At 48.4% G+C, this 6,552-nt stretch overlaps 1 pseudogene; it reads right to left on the minus strand.

Moving 5' to 3' along the window:
- Positions 1 to 1,611: 1,611 nt before the first annotated feature.
- Positions 1,612 to 1,729, minus strand: LOC126215514 (5S ribosomal RNA; annotated as a pseudogene).
- Positions 1,730 to 6,552: the final 4,823 nt, after the last annotated feature.

Consider the following 6,552-nt stretch of genomic DNA (forward strand, 5'->3'; position numbering starts at 1 on the left):
TCTATTTTTAACAATAGATGGTCTGTATGATATGCAAAATGCTGTGTCGTTAATGGTTGATGCCGTAAAAGAAAACGTTTCCTCGTTCATTATCTTTTGCACCATTTCTGACAGTTTGAGGAAGCACAAACACTGATACTATCAAAAATTAAAAGTGTGCTTATGTATGTTGTCCATTAAACTTTGTTTCTGCTATTGTTACTGTGGTGTCACCGCCAGACACCACACTTGCTAGGTGGTAGCCTTTAAATCGGCCGCGGTCCGCTAGTATCCGTCGGACCTGCGTGTCGCCACTGTCAGTGATTGCAGACCGAGCGCCGCCACACGGCGGGTCTAGAGAGACTTCCTAGCACTCGCCCCAGTTGTACAGCCGACTTTGCTAGCGATGGTTCACTGACAAATTACGCTCTCATTGGCCGAGACGATAGTTAGCATAGCCTTCAGCTACGTCATTTGCTACGACCTAGCAAGACGCCATTATCATTTGCTATTTATCTTGTGATGCATGTGCCGTCAGACCGATGTTCACCAATTATGGATTAAAGTTAAGTATTCTAACAGCTACGACATTTTTTGCTAAAGTCTAAATTCCCTTAACTGTTCCAGACCTCACGCCAGCCTGCGTGAGCTTAAACGCGTGCCTTTCGGCTTCCTCAGAGTGGCTTGGTTGTCTTGCCAAGTCACAACAGTTACTTACTCTATGCCCAGTTTCTACTGGAGAAGTTACTACGTCTTGCATTGCTGAATAAATAAAAATTATAATTTTACGTCTTTATTGGTACAATATCTGATCAAGAGTACCCAGACACCCATACGTAATGTGGAATTAACCAGCAGATGTTACGAGAGGCGGTGAGTGTTGTGTAGGCAGTAGAGAAGCAGTAACAACAGTCGGGAGGGTTCACTGGCTTCGAACATGGACTCGTTGTTGGATGTCACCTGAATAACAAATCCATCAGGTATATTTCAATCCTTCCACAGCTGCGCAAGTCTACTGTTGATGGTGTGACTGTGAAGCCGAAACGCGGAAAAAGAACCACAGCTAAACCAAGACGTGGCAGACCTCATGTGCTGACGGGCAGGGACCGTCGAGCACTGCAGACTGGAGGATGGAAAAAGTCGAATAATATCGGCGAAGGAAGAAGTCGTGTTCCAAAGAGCTACCTGCACCCCAGGTAGCATAATGACTGTGCATAAGTAGTTAAAATGAATGATGTACAGTGGTCGATCAGCCTATCGAAATCCACACGTTTCTGTAATTAGTGCTAAGCGACGTTTGAGGTGTGTAAACAGCGACGCCACCGGTCACTGGATGACTGTAAAAGGGTGATTTTGATCGCAGAATCACACTACAGCCTGTGGTAATCCGATGAAAGGATTTGGGTTTGACGAATGCCTGGATAACTTTGCACTCTGTCATCAGGCCGCAAGTGGCCTCATCGGGACCATCCGACCGCTGTGTCATCCTCAGCCTAGGATGCGGATAGGAGGGGTGTGTGGTCAGCACACCACTCTCCCGGCCGTCACGATGGTTTTCTGTGACCAGAGCCGCTACTATTCGGTCGAGTAGCTCCTCAATTGGTATCACGAGGCTGAGTGCACTCCGAAAAATGACAACAGCGCATGGCGGCCCCGATGGTCACCCATCCAAGTGCTGGCCACGCCCGACAGCACTTAACTTCGGTGATCTGGCGGGAACCGTTGTATCCACTGCGGCAAGGCTGTTGCCCCTGGATAGCTTTACCTGCAATAATTTGTAGTGTTAACTCAGAAGTGCGGTGGAGCTAGTGATACTGTGTGGGACAAGTTTCTTTGTAATTATGGTGTGGTCCCCATACTGTGCTTAAGAAAGTGCTAAATACGGAAGCATATGAGCACATTTTACAACATCGTGTACTGTGTACAGTAGATGAATAGTTTTGACACCATGAGTGTTGGCCGGCCGCGGTGGTCTCGCGGTTAAGGCGCTCAGTCCGGAACCGCGCGACTGCTACGGTCGCAGGTTCGAATCCTGCCTCTGGCATGGATGTGTGTGATGTCCTTAGGTTAGTTAGGTTTAAGTAGTTCTAAGTTCAAGGGCCTGATGACCACAGATGTTAACTCCCATAGTGCTCAGAGCCATTTGAACCATTTGAACCATGAGTGTTCATATAGACATGACAATAAAACTTGTCTTGAAGCAGCATCTGTGAGGCATTCGTTTGTGGACAATAACATTCCTAAAAGGTATAAGTCTACTCAGTGTTCCGACCTGAACCCAATGGAACACCTTTTGGATGAGATACAACGTGGACTTGGTTTCAGACCCCAGCGTCCAACATCACTATTTTCTCTGACATGGGCTCTTCAGTTGTTGAGGTAGAATGGACAGCCATTACAGCCCAGACACTCAGACAGCTCCTTGAAATTGCCATCATACAGGTGACAGGCTGTAGGGAAGCAGCCTACTCACACCATACAGAATTCATATCCTTTCCATTGTGTGCCAGCCTAGTCCGCTGTAACTAGCTATGACATCACGAATGTTGCGCAATACCTTAAAAGTAAAGTAAATAATCTGAAAATTTAATAGCATGTCAGGAGTGATGCTAAAATACTAATGTGTTAAGTTTCAGTTCAGTAACTTCAACAGTTTTCAAAGTTTGGATGCTTTACATAAAAATCATCGGCGCAACAGGAAGGAGCTTAGAAACTTCAAAATTTATATTTTGATTCCTTTTTCATTGTAATTCAATGGAAACAGTATGCTGGATCTCACAAAGTAATATTTCGGTTGAAATTCATGATGTTCTGTTTTTGTGTCCCAAAAGTAGGGAAGTAAGGTAGATTAAGTAAGTGATTAGATAAAGCTAGGATGTTTAGGTTTAGGTAGAATGGAGATAAGATTCTTCAACTTCTCTCGGTGTATTTGTTTACTCTAACAGTCCACGGGTATATTGCCGATACATAGTGTCCAACGAGCACAATATTTCGGCGATCAGAGTTGTCGCCATCGTCAGGTGCGCTGCCGAACTGAGCCCGTTGGACACTATGGACTGGCAGTACACCCGTGGACTGTTCGAGCAAGAATGGAGATACGCTATGATAACAAAGTTGTGAGAAGTTTCCAAAAAGTAGCTGTAAAACTGTAGCTGTAGCGTCTCTCCAAAGGGCAAGTTCAGAGCTTATCTATTGCGTGCAGTGCAACTAAAATGATTCTCTCGTCAAAAGTATTTAACTATCCACATCAGAATTTTATTACAGATACTTACCTGCGTGCTGATTGCACAACTAAATTGAGAGCTTCATTGGCCTTCAGCGAATGAATCAGTTAATTACACTCCTGGAAATTGAAATAAGAACACCGTGAATTCATTGTCCCAGGAAGGGGAAACTTTATTGACACATTCCTGGGGTCAGATACATCACACGATCACACTGACAGAACCACAGGCACATAGACACAGGCAACAGAGCATGCACAATGTCGGCACTAGTACAGTGTATATCCACCTTTCGCAGCAATGCAGGCTGCTATTCTCCCATGGAGACGATCGTAGAGATGCTGGATGTAGTCCTGTGGAACGGCTTGCCATGCCATTTCCACCTGGCGCCTCAGTTGGATCAGCGTTCGTGCTGGACGTGCAGACCGCGTGAGACGACGCTTCATCCAGTCCCAAACATGCTCAATGGGGGACAGATCCGGAGATCTTGCTGGCCAGGGTAGTTGACTTACACCTTCTAGAGCACGTTGGGTGGCACGGGATACATGAGGACGTGCATTGTCCTGTTGGAACAGCAAGTTCCCTTGCCGGTCTAGGAATGGTAGAACGATGGGTTCGATGACGGTTTGGATGTACCGTGCACTATTCAGTGTCCCCTCGACGATCACCAGTGGTGTACGGCCAGTGTAGGAGATCGCTCCCCACACCATGATGCCGGGTGTTGGCCCTGTGTGCCTCGGTCGTATGCAGTCCTGATTGTGGCGCTCACCTGCACGGGGCCAAACACGCATACGACCATCATTGGCACCAAGGCAGAAGCGACTCTCATCGCTGAAGACGACACGTCTCCATTCGTCCCTCCATTCACGCCTGTCGCGACACCACTGGAGGCGGGCTGCACGATGTTGGGGCGTGAGCGGAAGACGGCCTAACGGTGTGCGGGACCGTAGCCCAGCTTCACGGAGACGGTTGCGAATGGTCCTCGCCGATACCCCAGGAGCAACAGTGTCCCTAATTTGCTGGGAAGTGGCGGTGCGGTCCCCTAAAGCACTGCGTAGGATCCTACGGTCTTGGCGTGCATCCGTGCGTCGCTGCGGTCCGGTCCCAGGTCGACGGGCACGTGCACCTTCCGCCGACCACTGGCGACAACATCGATGTACTGTGGAGACCTTACGCCCCACGTGTTGAGCAATTCGGCGGTACGTCCACCCGGCCACCCGCATGCCCAATATACGCCCTCGCTCAAAGTCCGTCAGCTGCACATACGGTTCACGTCCACGCTGTCGCGGCATGCTACCAGTGTTAAAGACTGCGATGGAGCTCCGTATGCCACGGCAAACTGGCTGACACTGACGGCGGCGGTGCACAAATGCTGCGCAGCTAGCGCCATTCGACGGCCAACACCGCGGTTCCTGGTGTTTCCGCTGTGCCGTGCGTGTGATCATTGCTTGTACAGCCCTCTCGCAGTGTCCGGAGCAAGTATGGTGGGTCTGACACACCGGTGTCAATGTGTTCTTTTTTCCATTTCCAGGAGTGTATTTAATAACTTGAAGTGGTGTCCTGCCAGCCCCAGCGGCTAGTCAGGAAGGCAAATGTTGTCGGCTGCGCCTTCGGCGGTCTGCTCCGCGGCTATATAAATAAGAGCGCTGCGAGCTAGAGTCTGGCCCCAGTTCTCTTGTAGGTCCGTATCAGCGTGCACTCTGTGTCGGAAGCTGCGTCGCGTCTGTGCAGTTGCAAGGAACAGCCTTCGATGCCATATTATGTAACTCAGTATGCACTTAACAATGAGTTCGCATTGTGGTACGAGGTGCATTCAAGTTCTAAGGCCTCCGATTTTTTTCTAATTAACTACTCACCCGAAATCGATGAAACTGGCGTTACTTCTCGACTTAATCGCCCTGCAGACGTACACATTCTTCACAACGCTGACGCCGTGATTCCATGGCAGCGGCGAAGGCTTCTTTAGGAGTCTGTTTTGACCACTGGAAAATCGCTGAGGCAATAGCAGCACGGCTGGTGAATGTGCGGCCACGGAGAGTGTCTTTCATTGTTGGAAAAAGCCAAAAGTCACTAGGAGCCGGGTCAGATGAGTAGGGACCATGAGGAATCACTTCAGAGTTGTTATCACGAAGAAACTGTTGCGTAACTTTAGCTCGATGTGCGGGTGCGTTGTCTCGGTGAAACAGCACACGCGCAGCCCTTCCCGGACGTTTAGTTGCAGTGCAGGAAGGAATTTGTTCTTCAAAACATTTTCGCAGGATGCACCTGTTACCGTAGTGCCTTTTGGAACGCAATGGGTAAGGATTACGCCCTCGCTGTCCCAGAACGTGGACACCATCATTTTTTCAGCACTGGCGGTTACCAGAAATTTTTTGGTGGCAGTGAATCTGTCTGCTTCCATTGAGCTGACTGGCGCTTTGTTTCTGGATTGAAAAATGACATCCACGTCTCATCCATTGTCACAACCGACGAAAAGAAAGGCCCATTCGTGCTGTCGTTGCGTGTCAACATTGCTCGGCAACATGCCACACGGGCAGCCGTTTGGTCGTCCGTCAGCATTTGTGGCACCCACCTGGATGACACTTTTCGCATTTTCAGGTCGTCATGCAGGATTGTGTGCACAGAACCCACAGAAATGCCAACTCTGGAGGCGATGTGTTCAACAGTTATTCGACGATCCCCCAAAACAATTCCCTCCATTTTCTCGATCATGTCGTCAGACCGGCTTGTGCGAGCCCGAGGTTGTTTCGGTTTGTTGTCACACGATGTTCTGCCTTCATTAAACTGTCGCACCCACGAACGCACCTTCGACACATCCATAACTACATCACCACATGTCTCCTTCAACTGTCGATGAATTTCAATTGGTTTCACACCACGCAATTCCTAAAACGAATGATAGCACGCTGTAAGGAAAACGTCGCCATTTTAAGTATTTAAAACACTTCCCATTCTCGCCGCTGGCGGTAAAATTCCATCTGCCGTACGGTGCTGCCATCTCTGGGACGTATTGACAATGAACGCGGCCTCCTTTTAAAACAATGCGCATGTTTCTATCTCTTTCCAGTCCGGAGAAAAAAAATCGGAGGCCTTAGAACTTGAATGCACCTCGTAAAGTGTTAATTGCGGAACGATTTCAGTGATTTATTCTCAGTTGGTGTATGTCGTATTTTCACGTGTCGCCACAGGGCAGATCTTCTACCATTACTAGTATGGCATTTGATGAGTATTAACATCAAATTTTGGCAAGCATTCACTTTGAACATTTACATCGATAACGGTTATTGAACAGTTTCATTATCTAGGGATAATAGGATCCGTGCAATAGAATCTGAACAGCCCTGATAGT

Source organism: Schistocerca nitens, chromosome 12 (assembly GCF_023898315.1).
Source record: "Schistocerca nitens isolate TAMUIC-IGC-003100 chromosome 12, iqSchNite1.1, whole genome shotgun sequence".
In the NCBI taxonomy this organism is placed as follows: domain Eukaryota; kingdom Metazoa; phylum Arthropoda; class Insecta; order Orthoptera; family Acrididae; genus Schistocerca; species Schistocerca nitens.